Consider the following 16,768-nt stretch of genomic DNA (forward strand, 5'->3'; position numbering starts at 1 on the left):
CTTTTGAAATGTGATGCTGAGTGAGCACACAGGGGAATTAGCTCAAATGGTAGAGCGCTCGCTTAGCATGCGAGAGGTAGCGGGATCGATGCCCGCATTCTCATTTCTAAAATTTGCATACATTTTACTTTTTAACTTGTAATTGCCATGGTTGTTGCAGAGTAAGAACAGAAAAGTCACAGATGGCTTTCAAATTTGGTGTCATTATAACAACTAAAGTGGTTTAATCAAAAGTGTTTAGGTATTCTATAGCACGTGAGAGGAATTTGATTTCTTATGCAATCTCAAAATGAAAATTTCACACCTTCCATTTTCATTTCGTCTTATTTTACTTGACATTTTTTCCTCTGAAGGATGTATAAAAGTGAAGTTCCTTGCAAAACAAGAGCAGAGGAATATCCAGAAACGGTTTTTCCTTAATAAAAAATGATGAGTCTGCATACCATATTTAAGTGGGAGCCCGGCTAGCTCAGTCGGTAGAGCATGAGACTCTTAATCTCAGGGTCGTGGGTTCGAGCCCCACGTTGGGCGAAAACAAGTATTTTTTGCTGGATGATAGCATTGGCTCTCATAATATGGTGATTAATCTTGCATTAGACATGCACTAACTCCTAAAAATTGTATCTCCCTTGGTTACTCATTCATGAGAAATGTATCTCCAAGATTAGGTAGGGCCTGAGTATAGGTTAACATACAGTGATATCACTCCTATTCAAGTACTAAACATGCCAACCTGAAGTGTAAAACATCCCCTAGGTGTAGTTAAGGCATCAGTTAGGAGTGAACTGAACACTCATGTTATGGGCAATTAGACTTAAAATAAAGTGTGGACAGCAGTAACGTTACTTTTGAAATGTGATGCTGACTGAGCACACAGGGGAATTAGCTCAAATGGTAGAGCGCTCGCTTAGCATGCGAGAGGTAGCGGGATCGATGCCCGCATTCTCCATTCTAAAATTTGCATACATTTTACTTTTTAACTTGTAATTGCCATGGTTGTTGCAGAGTAAGAACAGAAAAGTCACAGATGGCTTTCAAATTTGGTGTCATTATAACAACTAAAGTGGTTTAATCAAAAGTGTTTAGGTATTCTATAGCACGTGAGAGGAATTTGATTTCTTATGCAATCTCAAAATGAAAATTTCACACCTTCCATTTTCATTTCGTCTTATTTTACTTGACATTCTTTCCTCTGAAGGATGTATAAAAGTGAAGTTCCTTGCAAAACAAGAGCAGAGGAATATCCAGAAACGGTTTTCCTTAATAAAAAATGATGAGTCTGCATACCATATTTGAGTGGGAGCCCGGCTAGCTCAGTCGGTAGAGCATGAGACTCTTAATCTCAGGGTCGTGGGTTCGAGCCCCACGTTGGGCGAAAACGAGTATTTTTTGCTGGATGATTGCATTGGCTCTCATAATATGGTGATTAATCTTGCATTAGACATGCACTAACTCCTAAAAATTGTATCTCCCTTGGTTACTTATTCATGAGAAATGTATCTCCAAGATTAGGTAGGGCCTGAGTCTAGGTTAACATACAGTGATATCACTCCTATTCAAGTACTAAACATGCCAACCTGAAGTGTAAAACATCCCCTAGGTGTAGTTAAGGCATCAGTTAGGAGTGAACTGAACACTCGTGTTATGGGCAATTAGACTTAAAATAAAGTGTGGACAGCAGTAACGTTACTTTTGAAATGTGATGCTGAGTGAGCACACAGGGGAATTAGCTCAAATGGTAGAGCGCTCGCTTAGCATGCGAGAGGTAGCGGGATCGATGCCCGCATTCTCCATTCTAAAATTTGCATACATTTTACTTTTTAACTTGTAATTGCCATGGTTGTTGCAGAGTAAGAACAGAAAAGTCACAGATGGCTTTCAAATTTGGTGTCATTATAACAACTAAAGTGGTTTAATCAAAAGTGTTTAGGTATTCTATAGCACGTGAGAGGAATTTGATTTCTTATGCAATCTCAAAATGAAAATTTCACACCTTCCATTTTCATTTCGTCTTATTTTACTTGACATTCTTTCCTCTGAAGGATGTATAAAAGTGAAGTTCCTTGCAAAACAAGAGCAGAGGAATATCCAGAAACAGTTTTCCTTAATAAAAAATGATGAGTCTGCATACCATATTTAGGTGGGAGCCCGGCTAGCTCAGTCGGTAGAGCATGAGACTCTTAATCTCAGGATCGTGGGTTCGAGCCCCACGTTGGGCGAAAACGAGTAGTTTTTTGCTGGATGATAGCATTGGCTCTCATAATATGGTGATTAATCTTGCATTAGACATGCACTAACTCCTAAAAATTGTATCTCCCTTGGTTACTCATTCATGAGAAATGTATCTCCAAGATTAGGTAGGGCCTGAGTCTAGGTTAACATACAGTGATATCACTCCTATTCAAGTACTAAACATGCCAACCTGAAGTGTAAAACATCACCTAGGTGTAGTTAAGGCATCAGTTAGGAGTGAACTGAACACTCATGTTATGGGCAATTAGACTTAAAATAAAGTGTGGTTAGCAGTAACGTTACTTTTGAAATGTGATGCTGAGTGAGCACACAGGGGAATTAGCTCAAATGGTAGAGCGCTCGCTTAGCATGCGAGAGGTAGCGGGATCGATGCCCGCATTCTCCATTCTAAAATTTGCATACATTTTACTTTTTAACTTGTAATTGCCATGGTTGTTGCAGAGTAAGAACAGAAAAGTCACAGATGGCTTTCAAATTTGGTGTCATTATAACAACTAAAGTGGTTTAATCAAAAGTGTTTAGGTATTCTATAGCACGTGAGAGGAATTTGATTTCTTATGCAATCTCAAAATGAAAATTTCACACCTTCCATTTTCATTTCGTCTTATTTTACTTGACATTTTTTCCTCTGAAGGATGTATAAAAGTGAAGTTCCTTGCAAAACAAGAGCAGAGGAATATCCAGAAACGGTTTTTCCTTAATAAAAAATGATGAGTCTGCATACCATATTTAAGTGGGAGCCCGGCTAGCTCAGTCGGTAGAGCATGAGACTCTTAATCTCAGGGTCGTGGGTTCGAGCCCCACGTTGGGCGAAAACGAGTATTTTTTGCTGGATGATAGCATTGGCTCTCATAATATGGTGATTAATCTTGCATTAGACATGCACTAACTCCTAAAAATTGTATCTCCCTTGGTTACTCATTCATGAGAAATGTATCTCCAAGATTAGGTAGGGCCTGAGTATAGGTTAACATACAGTGATATCACTCCTATTCAAGTACTAAACATGCCAACCTGAAGTGTAAAACATCCCCTAGGTGTAGTTAAGGCATCAGTTAGGAGTGAACTGAACACTCATGTTATGGGCAATTAGACTTAAAATAAAGTGTGGACAGCAGTAACGTTACTTTTGAAATGTGATGCTGACTGAGCACACAGGGGAATTAGCTCAAATGGTAGAGCGCTCGCTTAGCATGCGAGAGGTAGCGGGATCGATGCCCGCATTCTCCATTCTAAAATTTGCATACATTTTACTTTTTAACTTGTAATTGCCATGGTTGTTGCAGAGTAAGAACAGAAAAGTCACAGATGGCTTTCAAATTTGGTGTCATTATAACAACTAAAGTGGTTTAATCAAAAGTGTTTAGGTATTCTATAGCACGTGAGAGGAATTTGATTTCTTATGCAATCTCAAAATGAAAATTTCACACCTTCCATTTTCATTTCGTCTTATTTTACTTGACATTCTTTCCTCTGAAGGATGTATAAAAGTGAAGTTCCTTGCAAAACAAGAGCAGAGGAATATCCAGAAACGGTTTTCCTTAATAAAAAATGATGAGTCTGCATACCATATTTGAGTGGGAGCCCGGCTAGCTCAGTCGGTAGAGCATGAGACTCTTAATCTCAGGGTCGTGGGTTCGAGCCCCACGTTGGGCGAAAACGAGTATTTTTTGCTGGATGATTGCATTGGCTCTCATAATATGGTGATTAATCTTGCATTAGACATGCACTAACTCCTAAAAATTGTATCTCCCTTGGTTACTTATTCATGAGAAATGTATCTCCAAGATTAGGTAGGGCCTGAGTCTAGGTTAACATACAGTGATATCACTCCTATTCAAGTACTAAACATGCCAACCTGAAGTGTAAAACATCCCCTAGGTGTAGTTAAGGCATCAGTTAGGAGTGAACTGAACACTCGTGTTATGGGCAATTAGACTTAAAATAAAGTGTGGACAGCAGTAACGTTACTTTTGAAATGTGATGCTGAGTGAGCACACAGGGGAATTAGCTCAAATGGTAGAGCGCTCGCTTAGCATGCGAGAGGTAGCGGGATCGATGCCCGCATTCTCCATTCTAAAATTTGCATACATTTTACTTTTTAACTTGTAATTGCCATGGTTGTTGCAGAGTAAGAACAGAAAAGTCACAGATGGCTTTCAAATTTGGTGTCATTATAACAACTAAAGTGGTTTAATCAAAAGTGTTTAGGTATTCTATAGCACGTGAGAGGAATTTGATTTCTTATGCAATCTCAAAATGAAAATTTCACACCTTCCATTTTCATTTCGTCTTATTTTACTTGACATTCTTTCCTCTGAAGGATGTATAAAAGTGAAGTTCCTTGCAAAACAAGAGCAGAGGAATATCCAGAAACAGTTTTCCTTAATAAAAAATGATGAGTCTGCATACCATATTTAGGTGGGAGCCCGGCTAGCTCAGTCGGTAGAGCATGAGACTCTTAATCTCAGGATCGTGGGTTCGAGCCCCACGTTGGGCGAAAACGAGTAGTTTTTTGCTGGATGATAGCATTGGCTCTCATAATATGGTGATTAATCTTGCATTAGACATGCACTAACTCCTAAAAATTGTATCTCCCTTGGTTACTCATTCATGAGAAATGTATCTCCAAGATTAGGTAGGGCCTGAGTCTAGGTTAACATACAGTGATATCACTCCTATTCAAGTACTAAACATGCCAACCTGAAGTGTAAAACATCACCTAGGTGTAGTTAAGGCATCAGTTAGGAGTGAACTGAACACTCATGTTATGGGCAATTAGACTTAAAATAAAGTGTGGTTAGCAGTAACGTTACTTTTTAAATGTGATGCTGAGTGAGCACACAGGGGAATTAGCTCAAATGGTAGAGCGCTCGCTTAGCATGCGAGAGGTAGCGGGATCGATGCCCGCATTCTCCATTCTAAAATTTGCATACATTTTACTTTTTAACTTGTAATTGCCATGGTTGTTGCAGAGTAAGAACAGAAAAGTCACAGATGGCTTTCAAATTTGGTGTCATTATAACAACTAAAGTGGTTTAATCAAAAGTGTTTAGGTATTCTATAGCACGTGAGAGGAATTTGATTTCTTATGCAATCTCAAAATGAAAATTTCACACATTCCATTTTCATTTCGTCTTATTTTACTTGACATTTTTTCCTCTGAAGGATGTATAAAAGTGAAGTTCCTTGCAAAACAAGAGCAGAGGAATATCCAGAAACGGTTTTTCCTTAATAAAAAATGATGAGTCTGCATACCATATTTAAGTGGGAGCCCGGCTAGCTCAGTCGGTAGAGCATGAGACTCTTAATCTCAGGGTTGTGGGTTCGAGCCCCACGTTGGGCGAAAACGAGTATTTTTTGCTGGATGATAGCATTGGCTCTCATAATATGGTGATTAATCTTGCATTAGACATGCACTAACTCCTAAAAATTGTATCTCCCTTGGTTACTCATTCATGAGAAATGTATCTCCAAGATTAGGTAGGGCCTGAGTATAGGTTAACATACAGTGATATCACTCCTATTCAAGTACTAAACATGCCAACCTGAAGTGTAAAACATCCCCTAGGTGTAGTTAAGGCATCAGTTAGGAGTGAACTGAACACTCATGTTATGGGCAATTAGACTTAAAATAAAGTGTGGACAGCAGTAACGTTACTTTTGAAATGTGATGCTGAGTGAGCACACAGGGGAATTAGCTCAAATGGTAGAGCGCTCGCTTAGCATGCGAGAGGTAGCGGGATCGATGCCCGCATTCTCCATTCTAAAATTTGCATACATTTTACTTTTTAACTTGTAATTGCCATGGTTGTTGCAGAGTAAGAACAGAAAAGTCACAGATGGCTTTCAAATTTGGTGTCATTATAACAACTAAAGTGGTTTAATCAAAAGTGTTTAGGTATTCTATAGCACGTGAGAGGAATTTGATTTCTTATGCAATCTCAAAATGAAAATTTCACACCTTCCATTTTCATTTCGTCTTATTTTACTTGACATTCTTTCCTCTGAAGGATGTATAAAAGTGAAGTTCCTTGCAAAACAAGAGCAGAGGAATATCCAGAAACGGTTTTCCTTAATAAAAAATGATGAGTCTGCATACCATATTTGAGTGGGAGCCCGGCTAGCTCAGTCGGTAGAGCATGAGACTCTTAATCTCAGGGTCGTGGGTTCGAGCCCCACGTTGGGCGAAAACAAGTATTTTTTGCTGGATGATTGCATTGGCTCTCATAATATGGTGATTAATCTTGCATTAGACATGCACTAACTCCTAAAAATTGTATCTCCCTTGGTTACTCATTCATGAGAAATGTATCTCCAAGATTAGGTAGGGCCTGAGTCTAGGTGAACATACAGTGATATCACTCCTATTCAAGTACTAAACATGCCAACCTGAAGTGTAAAACATCCCCTAGGTGTAGTTAAGGCATCAGTTAGGAGTGAACTGAACACTCGTGTTATGGGCAATTAGACTTAAAATAAAGTGTGGACAGCAGTAACGTTACTTTTGAAATGTGATGCTGAGTGAGCACACAGGGGAATTAGCTCAAATGGTAGAGCGCTCGCTTAGCATGCGAGAGGTAGCGGGATCGATGCCCGCATTCTCCATTCTAAAATTTGCATACATTTTACTTTTTAACTTGTAATTGCCATGGTTGTTGCAGAGTAAGAACAGAAAAGTCACAGATGGCTTTCAAATTTGGTGTCATTATAACAACTAAAGTGGTTTAATCAAAAGTGTTTAGGTATTCTATAGCACGTGAGAGGAATTTGATTTCTTATGCAATCTCAAAATGAAAATTTCACACCTTCCATTTTCATTTCGTCTTATTTTACTTGACATTCTTTCCTCTGAAGGATGTATAAAAGTGAAGTTCCTTGCAAAACAAGAGCAGAGGAATATCCAGAAACAGTTTTCCTTAATAAAAAATGATGAGTCTGCATACCATATTTAAGTGGGAGCCCGGCTAGCTCAGTCGGTAGAGCATGAGACTCTTAATCTCAGGATCGTGGGTTCGAGCCCCACGTTGGGCGAAAACGAGTAGTTTTTTGCTGGATGATAGCATTGGCTCTCATAATATGGTGATTAATCTTGCATTAGACATGCACTAACTCCTAAAAATTGTATCTCCCTTGGTTACTCATTCATGAGAAATGTATCTCCAAGATTAGGTAGGGCCTGAGTCTAGGTTAACATACAGTGATATCACTCCTATTCAAGTAATAACATGCCAACCTGAAGTGTAAAATATCCCCTAGGTGTAGTTAAGGCATCAGTTAGGAGTGAACTGAACACTCATGTTATGGGCAATTAGACTTAAAATAAAGTGTGGACAGCAGTAACGTTACTTTTGAAATGTGATGCTGAGTGAGCACACAGGGGAATTAGCTCAAATGGTAGAGCGCTCGCTTAGCATGCGAGAGGTAGCGGGATCGATGCCCGCATTCTCCATTCTAAAATTTGCATACATTTTACTTTTTAACTTGTAATTGCCATGGTTGTTGCAGAGTAAGAACAGAAAAGTCACAGATGGCTTTCAAATTTGGTGTCATTATAACAACTAAAGTGGTTTAATCAAAAGTGTTTAGGTATTCTATAGCACGTGAGAGGAATTTGATTTCTTATGCAATCTCAAAATGAAAATTTCACACCTTCCATTTTCATTTCGTCTTATTTTACTTGACATTTTTTCCTCTGAAGGATGTATAAAAGTGAAGTTCCTTGCAAAACAAGAGCAGAGGAATATCCAGAAACGGTTTTCCTTAATAAAAAATGATGAGTCTGCATACCATATTAAAGTGGGAGCCCGGCTAGCTCAGTCGGTAGAGCATGAGACTCTTAATCTCAGGGTCGTGGGTTCGAGCCCCACGTTGGGCGAAAACGAGTATTTTTTGCTGGATGATTGCATTGGCTCTCATAATATGGTGATTAATCTTGCATTAGACATGCACTAACTCCTAAAAATTGTATCTCCCTTGGTTACTCATTCATGAGAAATGTATCTCCAAGATTAGGTAGGGCCTGAGTCTAGGTTAACATACAGTGATATCACTCCTATTCAAGTACTAAACATGCCAACCTGAAGTGTAAAACATCCCCTAGGTGTAGTTAAGGCATCAGTTAGGAGTGAACTGAACACTCGTGTTATGGGCAATTAGACTTAAAATAAAGTGTGGACAGCAGTAACGTTACTTTTGAAATGTGATGCTGAGTGAGCATACAGGGGAATTAGCTCAAATGGTAGAGTGCTCGCTTAGCATGCGAGAGGTAGCGGGATCGATGCCCGCATTCTCCATTCTAAAATTTGCATACATTTTACTTTTTAACTTGTAATTGCCATGGTTGTTGCAGAGTAAGAACAGAAAAGTCACAGATGGCTTTCAAATTTGGTGTCATTATAACAACTAAAGTGGTTTAATCAAAAGTGTTTAGGTATTCTATAGCACGTGAGAGGAATTTGATTTCTTATGCAATCTCAAAATGAAAATTTCACACCTTCCATTTTCATTTCGTCTTATTTTACTTGACATTCTTTCCTCTGAAGGATGTATAAAAGTGAAGTTCCTTGCAAAACAAGAGCAGAGGAATATCCAGAAACAGTTTTCCTTAATAAAAAATGATGAGTCTGCATACCATATTTGAGTGGCAGCCCGGCTAGCTCAGTCGGTAGAGCATGAGACTCTTAATCTCAGGGTCGTGGGTTCGAGCCCCACGTTGGGCGAAAACAAGTATTTTTTGCTGGGTGATTGCATTGGCTCTCATAATATGGTGATTAATCTTGCATTAGACATGCACTAACTCCTAAAAATTGTATCTCCCTTGGTTACTCATTCATGAGAAATGTATCTCCAAGATTAGGTAGGGCCTGAGTCTAGGTTAACATACAGTGATATCACTCCTATTCAAGTACTAAACATGCCAACCTGAAGTGTAAAACATCCCCTAGGTGTAGTTAAGGCATCAGTTAGGAGTGAACTGAACACTCATGTTATGGGCAATTAGACTTAAAATAAAGTGTGGACAGCAGTAACGTTACTTTTGAAATGTGATGCTGAGTGAGCACACAGGGGAATTAGCTCAAATGGTAGAGCGCTCGCTTAGCATGCGAGAGGTAGTGGGATCGATGCCCGCATTCTCCATTCTAAAATTTGCATACATTTTACTTTTTAACTTGTAATTGCCACGGTTGTTGCAGAGTAAGAACAGAAAAGTCACAGATGGCTTTCAAATTTGGTGTCATTATAACAACTAAAGTGGTTTAATCAAAAGTGTTTAGGTATTCTATAGCACGTGAGAGGAATTTGATTTCTTATGCAATCTCAAAATGAAAATTTCACACCTTCCATTTTCATTTCGTCTTATTTTACTTGACATTCTTTCCTCTGAAGGATGTATAAAAGTGAAGTTCCTTGCAAAACGAGAGCAGAGGAATATCCAGAAACAGTTTTCCTTAATAAAAAATGATGAGTCTGCATACCATATTTAAGTGGGAGCCCGGCTAGCTCAGTCGGTAGAGCATGAGACTCTTAATTTCAGGGTCGTGGGTTCGAGTATTTTTTGCTGGATGATAGCATTGGCTCTCATAATATGGTGATTAATCTTGCATTAGACATGCACTAACTCCTAAAAATTGTATCTCCCTTGGTTACTCATTCATGAGAAATGTATCTCCAAGATTAGGTAGGGCCTGAGTCTAGGTTAACATACAGTGATATCACTCCTATTCAAGTACTAAACATGCCAACCTGAAGTGTAAAACATCCCCTAGGTGTAGTTAAGGCATCAGTTAGGAGTGAACTGAACACTCATGTTATGGGCAATTAGACTTAAAATAAAGTGTGGACAGCAGTAACGTTACTTTTGAAATGTGATGCTGAGTGAGCACACAGGGGAATTAGCTCAAATGGTAGAGCGCTCGCTTAGCATGCGAGAGGTAGCGGGATCGATGCCCGCATTCTCCATTCTAAAATTTGCATACATTTTACTTTTTAACTTGTAATTGCCATGGTTGTTGCAGAGTAAGAACAGAAAAGTCACAGATGGCTTTCAAATTTGGTGTCATTATAACAACTAAAGTGGTTTAATCAAAAGTGTTTAGGTATTCTATAGCACGTGAGAGGAATTTGATTTCTTATGCAATCTCAAAATGAAAATTTCACACCTTCCATTTTCATTTCGTCTTATTTTACTTGACATTTTTTCCTCTGAAGGATGTATAAAAGTGAAGTTCCTTGCAAAACAAGAGCAGAGGAATATCCAGAAACGGTTTTCCTTAATAAAAAATGATGAGTCTGCATACCATATTAAAGTGGGAGCCCGGCTAGCTCAGTCGGTAGAGCATGAGACTCTTAATCTCAGGGTCGTGGGTTCGAGCCCCACGTTGGGCGAAAACGAGTATTTTTTGCTGGATGATTGCATTGGCTCTCATAATATGGTGATTAATCTTGCATTAGACATGCACTAACTCCTAAAAATTGTATCTCCCTTGGTTACTCATTCATGAGAAATGTATCTCCAAGATTAGGTAGGGCCTGAGTCTAGGTTAACATACAGTGATATCACTCCTATTCAAGTACTAAACATGCCAACCTGAAGTGTAAAACATCCCCTAGGTGTAGTTAAGGCATCAGTTAGGAGTGAACTGAACACTCGTGTTATGGGCAATTAGACTTAAAATAAAGTGTGGACAGCAGTAACGTTACTTTTGAAATGTGATGCTGAGTGAGCATACAGGGGAATTAGCTCAAATGGTAGAGCGCTCGCTTAGCATGCGAGAGGTAGCGGGATCGATGCCCGCATTCTCCATTCTAAAATTTGCATACATTTTACTTTTTAACTTGTAATTGCCATGGTTGTTGCAGAGTAAGAACAGAAAAGTCACAGATGGCTTTCAAATTTGGTGTCATTATAACAACTAAAGTGGTTTAATCAAAAGTGTTTAGGTATTCTATAGCACGTGAGAGGAATTTGATTTCTTATGCAATCTCAAAATGAAAATTTCACACCTTCCATTTTCATTTCGTCTTATTTTACTTGACATTCTTTCCTCTGAAGGATGTATAAAAGTGAAGTTCCTTGCAAAACAAGAGCAGAGGAATATCCAGAAACGGTTTTCCTTAATAAAAAATGATGAGTCTGCATACCATATTTGAGTGGCAGCCCGGCTAGCTCAGTCGGTAGAGCATGAGACTCTTAATCTCAGGGTCGTGGGTTCGAGCCCCACGTTGGGCGAAAGCAAGTATTTTTTGCTGGATGATTGCATTGGCTCTCATAATATGGTGATTAATCTTGCATTAGACATGCACTAACTCCTAAAAATTGTATCTCCCTTGGTTACTCATTCATGAGAAATGTATCTCCAAGATTAGGTAGGGCCTGAGTCTAGGTTAACATACAGTGATATCACTCCTATTCAAGTACTAAACATGCCAACCTGAAGTGTAAAACATCCCCTAGGTGTAGTTAAGGCATCAGTTAGGAGTGAACTGAACACTCATGTTATGGGCAATTAGACTTAAAATAAAGTGTGGACAGCAGTAACGTTACTTTTGAAATGTGATGCTGAGTGAGCACACAGGGGAATTAGCTCAAATGGTAGAGCGCTCGCTTAGCATGCGAGAGGTAGTGGGATCGATGCCCGCATTCTCCATTCTAAAATTTGCATACATTTTACTTTTTAACTTGTAATTGCCACGGTTGTTGCAGAGTAAGAACAGAAAAGTCACAGATGGCTTTCAAATTTGGTGTCATTATAACAACTAAAGTGGTTTAATCAAAAGTGTTTAGGTATTCTATAGCACGTGAGAGGAATTTGATTTCTTATGCAATCTCAAAATGAAAATTTCACACCTTCCATTTTCATTTCGTCTTATTTTACTTGACATTCTTTCCTCTGAAGGATGTATAAAAGTGAAGTTCCTTGCAAAACGAGAGCAGAGGAATATCCAGAAACAGTTTTCCTTAATAAAAAATGATGAGTCTGCATACCATATTTAAGTGGGAGCCCGGCTAGCTCAGTCGGTAGAGCATGAGACTCTTAATCTCAGGGTCGTGGGTTCGAGCCCCACGTTGGGCGAAAACGAGTATTTTTTGCTGGATGATAGCATTGGCTCTCATAATATGGTGATTAATCTTGCATTAGACATGCACTAACTCCTAAAAATTGTATCTCCCTTGGTTACTCATTCATGAGAAATGTATCTCCAAGATTAGGTAGGGCCTGAGTCTAGGTTAACATACAGTGATATCACTCCTATTCAAGTACTAAACATGCCAACCTGAAGTGTAAAACATCACCTAGGTGTAGTTAAGGCATCAGTTAGGAGTGAACTGAACACTCATGTTATGGGCAATTAGACTTAAAATAAAGTGTGGACAGCAGTAACGTTACTTTTGAAATGTGATGCTGAGTGAGCACACAGGGGAATTAGCTCAAATGGTAGAGCGCTCGCTTAGCATGCGAGAGGTAGCGGGATCGATGCCCGCATTCTCCATTCTAAAATTTGCATACATTTTACTTTTTAACTTGTAATTGCCATGGTTGTTGCAGAGTAAGAACAGAAAAGTCACAGATGGCTTTCAAATTTGGTGTCATTATAACAACTAAAGTGGTTTAATCAAAAGTGTTTAGGTATTCTATAGCACGTGAGAGGAATTTGATTTCTTATGCAATCTCAAAATGAAAATTTCACACCTTCCATTTTCATTTCGTCTTATTTTACTTGACATTCTTTCCTCTGAAGGATGTATAAAAGTGAAGTTCCTTGCAAAACAAGAGCAGAGGAATATCCAGAAACAGTTTTCCTTAATAAAAAATGAGGAGTCTGCATACCATATTTAAGTGGGAGCCCGGCTAGCTCAGTCGGTAGAGCATGAGACTCTTAATCTCAGGGTCGTGGGTTCGAGCCCCACGTTGGGCGAAAACGAGTATTTTTTGCTGGATGATAGCATTGGCTCTCATAATATGGTGATTAATCTTGCATTAGACATGCACTAACTCCTAAAAATTGTATCTCCCTTGGTTACTCATTCATGAGAAATGTATCTCCAAGATTAGGTAGGGCCTGAGTCTAGGTTAACATACAGTGATATCACTCCTATTCAAGTACTAAACATGCCAACCTGAAGTGTAAAACATCACCTAGGTGTAGTTAAGGCATCAGTTAGGAGTGAACTGAACACTCATGTTATGGGCAATTAGACTTAAAATAAAGTGTGGACAGCAGTAACGTTACTTTTGAAATGTGATGCTGAGTGAGCACACAGGGGAATTAGCTCAAATGGTAGAGCGCTCGCTTAGCATGCGAGAGGTAGCGGGATCGATGCCCGCATTCTCCATTCTAAAATTTGCATACATTTTACTTTTTAACTTGTAATTGCCATGGTTGTTGCAGAGTAAGAACAGAAAAGTCACAGATGGCTTTCAAATTTGGTGTCATTATAACAACTAAAGTGGTTTAATCAAAAGTGTTTAGGTATTCTATAGCACGTGAGAGGAATTTGATTTCTTATGCAATCTCAAAATGAAAATTTCACACCTTCCATTTTCATTTCGTATTATTTTACTTGACATTCTTTCCTCTGAAGGATGTATAAAAGTGAAGTTCCTTGCAAAACAAGAGCAGAGGAATATCCAGAAACGGTTTTCCTTAATAAAAAATGATGAGTCTGCATACCATATTTAAGTGGGAGCCCGGCTAGCTCAGTCGGTAGAGCATGAGACTCTTAATCTCAGGGTCGTGGGTTCGAGCCCCACGTTGGGCGAAAACGAGTATTTTTTGCTGGATGATAGCATTGGCTCTCATAATATGGTGATTAATCTTGCATTAGACATGCACTAACTCCTAAAAATTGTATCTCCCTTGGTTACTCATTCATGAGAAATGTATCTCCAAGATTAGGTAGGGCCTGAGTCTAGGTTAACATACAGTGATATCACTCCTATTCAAGTACTAAACATGCCAACCTGAAGTGTAAAACATCACCTAGGTGTAGTTAAGGCATCAGTTAGGAGTGAACTGAACACTCATGTTATGGGCAATTAGACTTAAAATAAAGTGTGGACAGCAGTAACGTTACTTTTGAAATGTGATGCTGAGTGAGCACACAGGGGAATTAGCTCAAATGGTAGAGCGCTCGCTTAGCATGCGAGAGGTAGCGGGATCGATGCCCGCATTCTCCATTCTAAAATTTGCATACATTTTACTTTTTAACTTGTAATTGCCATGGTTGTTGCAGAGTAAGAACAGAAAAGTCACAGATGGCTTTCAAATTTGGTGTCATTATAACAACTAAAGTGGTTTAATCAAAAGTGTTTAGGTATTCTATAGCACGTGAGAGGAATTTGATTTCTTATGCAATCTCAATATGAAAATTTCACACCTTCCATTTTCATTTCGTCTTATTTTACTTGACATTCTTTCCTCTGAAGGATGTATAAAAGTGAAGTTCCTTGCAAAACAAGAGCAGAGGAATATCCAGAAACGGTTTTCCTTAATAAAAAATGATGAGTCTGCATACCATATTTAAGTGGGAGCCCGGCTAGCTCAGTCGGTAGAGCATGAGACTCTTAATCTCAGGGTCGTGGGTTCGAGCCCCACGTTGGGCGAAAACGAGTATTTTTTGCTGGATGATTGCATTGGCTCTCATAATATGGTGATTAATCTTGCATTAGACATACACTAACTCCTAAAAATTGTATCTCCCTTGGTTACTTATTCATGAGAAATGTATCTCCAAGATTAGGTAGGGCCTGAGTCTAGGTTAACATACAGTGATATCACTCCTATTCAAGTACTAAACATGCCAACCTGAAGTGTAAAACATCACCTAGGTGTAGTTAAGGCATCAGTTAGGAGTGAACTGAACACTCATGTTATGGGCAATTAGACTTAAAATAAAGTGTGGACAGCAGTAACGTTACTTTTGAAATGTGATGCTGAGTGAGCACACAGGGGAATTAGCTCAAATGGTAGAGCGCTCGCTTAGCATGCGAGAGGTAGCGGGATCGATGCCCGCATTCTCCATTCTAAAATTTGCATACATTTTACTTTTTAACTTGTAATTGCCATGGTTGTTGCAGAGTAAGAACAGAAAAGTCACAGATGGCTTTCAAATTTGGTGTCATTATAACAACTAAAGTGGTTTAATCAAAAGTGTTTAGGTATTCTATAGCACGTGAGAGGAATTTGATTTCTTATGCAATCTCAAAATGAAAATTTCACACCTTCCATTTTCATTTCGTCTTATTTTACTTGACATTCTTTCCTCTGAAGGATGTATAAAAGTGAAGTTCCTTGCAAAACAAGAGCAGAGGAATATCCAGAAACAGTTTTCCTTAATAAAAAATGATGAGTCTGCATACCATATTTAAGTGGGAGCCCGGCTAGCTCAGTCGGTAGAGCATGAGACTCTTAATCTCAGGGTCGTGGGTTCGAGCCCCGAGTTGGGCGAAAACGAGTATTTTTTGCTGGATGATAGCATTGGCTCTCATAATATGGTGATTAATCTTGCATTAGACATGCACTAACTCCTAAAAATTGTATCTCCCTTGGTTACTCATTCATGAGAAATGTATCTCCAAGATTAGGTAGGGCCTGAGTCTAGGTTAACATACAGTGATATCACTCCTATTCAAGTACTAAACATGCCAACCTGAAGTGTAAAACATCACCTAGGTGTAGTTAAGGCATCAGTTAGGAGTGAACTGAACACTCATGTTATGGGCAATTAGACTTAAAATAAAGTGTGGACAGCAGTAACGTTACTTTTGAAATGTGATGCTGAGTGAGCACACAGGGGAATTAGCTCAAATGGTAGAGCGCTCGCTTAGCATGCGAGAGGTAGCGGGATCGATGCCCGCATTCTCCATTCTAAAATTTGCATACATTTTACTTTTTAACTTGTAATTGCCATGGTTGTTGCAGAGTAAGAACAGAAAAGTCACAGATGGCTTTCAAATTTGGTGTCATTATAACAACTAAAGTGGTTTAATCAAAAGTGTCTAGGTATTCTATAGCACGTGAGAGGAATTTGATTTCTTATGCAATCTCAATATGAAAATTTCACACCTTCCATTTTCATTTCGTCTTATTTTACTTGACATTCTTTCCTCTGAAGGATGTATAAAAGTGAAGTTCCTTGCAAAACAAGAGCAGAGGAATATCCAGAAACGGTTTTCCTTAAAAAAAAATGATGAGTCTGCATACCATATTTAAGTGGGAGCCTGGCTAGCTCAGTCGGTAGAGCATGAGACTCTTAATCTCAGGGTCGTGGGTTCGAGCCCCACGTTGGGCGAAAACGAGTATTTTTTGCTGGATGATTGCATTGGCTCTCATAATATGGTGATTAATCTTGCATTAAACATGCACTAACTCCTAAAAATTGTATCTCCCTTGGTTACTCATTCATGAGAAATGTATCTCCAAGATTAGGTAGGGCCTGAGTCTAGGTTAACATACAGTGATATCACTCCTATTCAAGTACTAAACATGCCAACCTGAAGTATAAAACAGC

General features: G+C 38.9%; 29 non-coding genes across 29 annotated transcripts; all 29 read left to right on the plus strand.

Moving 5' to 3' along the window:
- Positions 1 to 458: 458 nt before the first annotated feature.
- On the plus strand, positions 459 to 531 carry TRNAK-CUU (transfer RNA lysine (anticodon CUU)). The gene has a single exon. It is a non-coding gene; the product is annotated as a tRNA-Lys (tRNA).
- A 345-nt stretch (positions 532 to 876) lies between these two features.
- TRNAA-AGC (transfer RNA alanine (anticodon AGC)) lies at positions 877 to 949 on the plus strand. The gene has a single exon. It is a non-coding gene; the product is annotated as a tRNA-Ala (tRNA).
- A 353-nt stretch (positions 950 to 1,302) lies between these two features.
- TRNAK-CUU (transfer RNA lysine (anticodon CUU)) lies at positions 1,303 to 1,375 on the plus strand. The gene has a single exon. It is a non-coding gene; the product is annotated as a tRNA-Lys (tRNA).
- Positions 1,376 to 1,720: 345 nt separating this feature from the next.
- TRNAA-AGC (transfer RNA alanine (anticodon AGC)) lies at positions 1,721 to 1,793 on the plus strand. The gene has a single exon. It is a non-coding gene; the product is annotated as a tRNA-Ala (tRNA).
- A 772-nt stretch (positions 1,794 to 2,565) lies between these two features.
- On the plus strand, positions 2,566 to 2,638 carry TRNAA-AGC (transfer RNA alanine (anticodon AGC)). Its single transcript has one exon. It is a non-coding gene; the product is annotated as a tRNA-Ala (tRNA).
- Positions 2,639 to 2,992: 354 nt separating this feature from the next.
- On the plus strand, positions 2,993 to 3,065 carry TRNAK-CUU (transfer RNA lysine (anticodon CUU)). Its single transcript has one exon. It is a non-coding gene; the product is annotated as a tRNA-Lys (tRNA).
- A 345-nt stretch (positions 3,066 to 3,410) lies between these two features.
- Positions 3,411 to 3,483, plus strand: TRNAA-AGC (transfer RNA alanine (anticodon AGC)). The gene has a single exon. It is a non-coding gene; the product is annotated as a tRNA-Ala (tRNA).
- Positions 3,484 to 3,836: 353 nt separating this feature from the next.
- On the plus strand, positions 3,837 to 3,909 carry TRNAK-CUU (transfer RNA lysine (anticodon CUU)). Its single transcript has one exon. It is a non-coding gene; the product is annotated as a tRNA-Lys (tRNA).
- Positions 3,910 to 4,254: 345 nt separating this feature from the next.
- On the plus strand, positions 4,255 to 4,327 carry TRNAA-AGC (transfer RNA alanine (anticodon AGC)). The gene has a single exon. It is a non-coding gene; the product is annotated as a tRNA-Ala (tRNA).
- Positions 4,328 to 5,099: 772 nt separating this feature from the next.
- Positions 5,100 to 5,172, plus strand: TRNAA-AGC (transfer RNA alanine (anticodon AGC)). Its single transcript has one exon. It is a non-coding gene; the product is annotated as a tRNA-Ala (tRNA).
- A 772-nt stretch (positions 5,173 to 5,944) lies between these two features.
- TRNAA-AGC (transfer RNA alanine (anticodon AGC)) lies at positions 5,945 to 6,017 on the plus strand. Its single transcript has one exon. It is a non-coding gene; the product is annotated as a tRNA-Ala (tRNA).
- A 353-nt stretch (positions 6,018 to 6,370) lies between these two features.
- TRNAK-CUU (transfer RNA lysine (anticodon CUU)) lies at positions 6,371 to 6,443 on the plus strand. The gene has a single exon. It is a non-coding gene; the product is annotated as a tRNA-Lys (tRNA).
- A 345-nt stretch (positions 6,444 to 6,788) lies between these two features.
- Positions 6,789 to 6,861, plus strand: TRNAA-AGC (transfer RNA alanine (anticodon AGC)). Its single transcript has one exon. It is a non-coding gene; the product is annotated as a tRNA-Ala (tRNA).
- Positions 6,862 to 7,632: 771 nt separating this feature from the next.
- On the plus strand, positions 7,633 to 7,705 carry TRNAA-AGC (transfer RNA alanine (anticodon AGC)). The gene has a single exon. It is a non-coding gene; the product is annotated as a tRNA-Ala (tRNA).
- A 353-nt stretch (positions 7,706 to 8,058) lies between these two features.
- On the plus strand, positions 8,059 to 8,131 carry TRNAK-CUU (transfer RNA lysine (anticodon CUU)). Its single transcript has one exon. It is a non-coding gene; the product is annotated as a tRNA-Lys (tRNA).
- Positions 8,132 to 8,902: 771 nt separating this feature from the next.
- Positions 8,903 to 8,975, plus strand: TRNAK-CUU (transfer RNA lysine (anticodon CUU)). The gene has a single exon. It is a non-coding gene; the product is annotated as a tRNA-Lys (tRNA).
- A 1,167-nt stretch (positions 8,976 to 10,142) lies between these two features.
- On the plus strand, positions 10,143 to 10,215 carry TRNAA-AGC (transfer RNA alanine (anticodon AGC)). Its single transcript has one exon. It is a non-coding gene; the product is annotated as a tRNA-Ala (tRNA).
- Positions 10,216 to 10,568: 353 nt separating this feature from the next.
- TRNAK-CUU (transfer RNA lysine (anticodon CUU)) lies at positions 10,569 to 10,641 on the plus strand. Its single transcript has one exon. It is a non-coding gene; the product is annotated as a tRNA-Lys (tRNA).
- Positions 10,642 to 10,986: 345 nt separating this feature from the next.
- Positions 10,987 to 11,059, plus strand: TRNAA-AGC (transfer RNA alanine (anticodon AGC)). The gene has a single exon. It is a non-coding gene; the product is annotated as a tRNA-Ala (tRNA).
- Positions 11,060 to 11,412: 353 nt separating this feature from the next.
- On the plus strand, positions 11,413 to 11,485 carry TRNAK-CUU (transfer RNA lysine (anticodon CUU)). The gene has a single exon. It is a non-coding gene; the product is annotated as a tRNA-Lys (tRNA).
- A 771-nt stretch (positions 11,486 to 12,256) lies between these two features.
- On the plus strand, positions 12,257 to 12,329 carry TRNAK-CUU (transfer RNA lysine (anticodon CUU)). The gene has a single exon. It is a non-coding gene; the product is annotated as a tRNA-Lys (tRNA).
- Positions 12,330 to 12,674: 345 nt separating this feature from the next.
- TRNAA-AGC (transfer RNA alanine (anticodon AGC)) lies at positions 12,675 to 12,747 on the plus strand. The gene has a single exon. It is a non-coding gene; the product is annotated as a tRNA-Ala (tRNA).
- Positions 12,748 to 13,100: 353 nt separating this feature from the next.
- TRNAK-CUU (transfer RNA lysine (anticodon CUU)) lies at positions 13,101 to 13,173 on the plus strand. The gene has a single exon. It is a non-coding gene; the product is annotated as a tRNA-Lys (tRNA).
- A 345-nt stretch (positions 13,174 to 13,518) lies between these two features.
- Positions 13,519 to 13,591, plus strand: TRNAA-AGC (transfer RNA alanine (anticodon AGC)). Its single transcript has one exon. It is a non-coding gene; the product is annotated as a tRNA-Ala (tRNA).
- Positions 13,592 to 13,944: 353 nt separating this feature from the next.
- On the plus strand, positions 13,945 to 14,017 carry TRNAK-CUU (transfer RNA lysine (anticodon CUU)). Its single transcript has one exon. It is a non-coding gene; the product is annotated as a tRNA-Lys (tRNA).
- A 345-nt stretch (positions 14,018 to 14,362) lies between these two features.
- Positions 14,363 to 14,435, plus strand: TRNAA-AGC (transfer RNA alanine (anticodon AGC)). The gene has a single exon. It is a non-coding gene; the product is annotated as a tRNA-Ala (tRNA).
- Positions 14,436 to 14,788: 353 nt separating this feature from the next.
- TRNAK-CUU (transfer RNA lysine (anticodon CUU)) lies at positions 14,789 to 14,861 on the plus strand. The gene has a single exon. It is a non-coding gene; the product is annotated as a tRNA-Lys (tRNA).
- Positions 14,862 to 15,206: 345 nt separating this feature from the next.
- On the plus strand, positions 15,207 to 15,279 carry TRNAA-AGC (transfer RNA alanine (anticodon AGC)). Its single transcript has one exon. It is a non-coding gene; the product is annotated as a tRNA-Ala (tRNA).
- Positions 15,280 to 16,050: 771 nt separating this feature from the next.
- Positions 16,051 to 16,123, plus strand: TRNAA-AGC (transfer RNA alanine (anticodon AGC)). The gene has a single exon. It is a non-coding gene; the product is annotated as a tRNA-Ala (tRNA).
- Positions 16,124 to 16,768: the final 645 nt, after the last annotated feature.

This window comes from Triturus cristatus, chromosome 4_1 (genome assembly GCF_964204655.1).
Source record: "Triturus cristatus chromosome 4_1, aTriCri1.1, whole genome shotgun sequence".
In the NCBI taxonomy this organism is placed as follows: domain Eukaryota; kingdom Metazoa; phylum Chordata; class Amphibia; order Caudata; family Salamandridae; genus Triturus; species Triturus cristatus.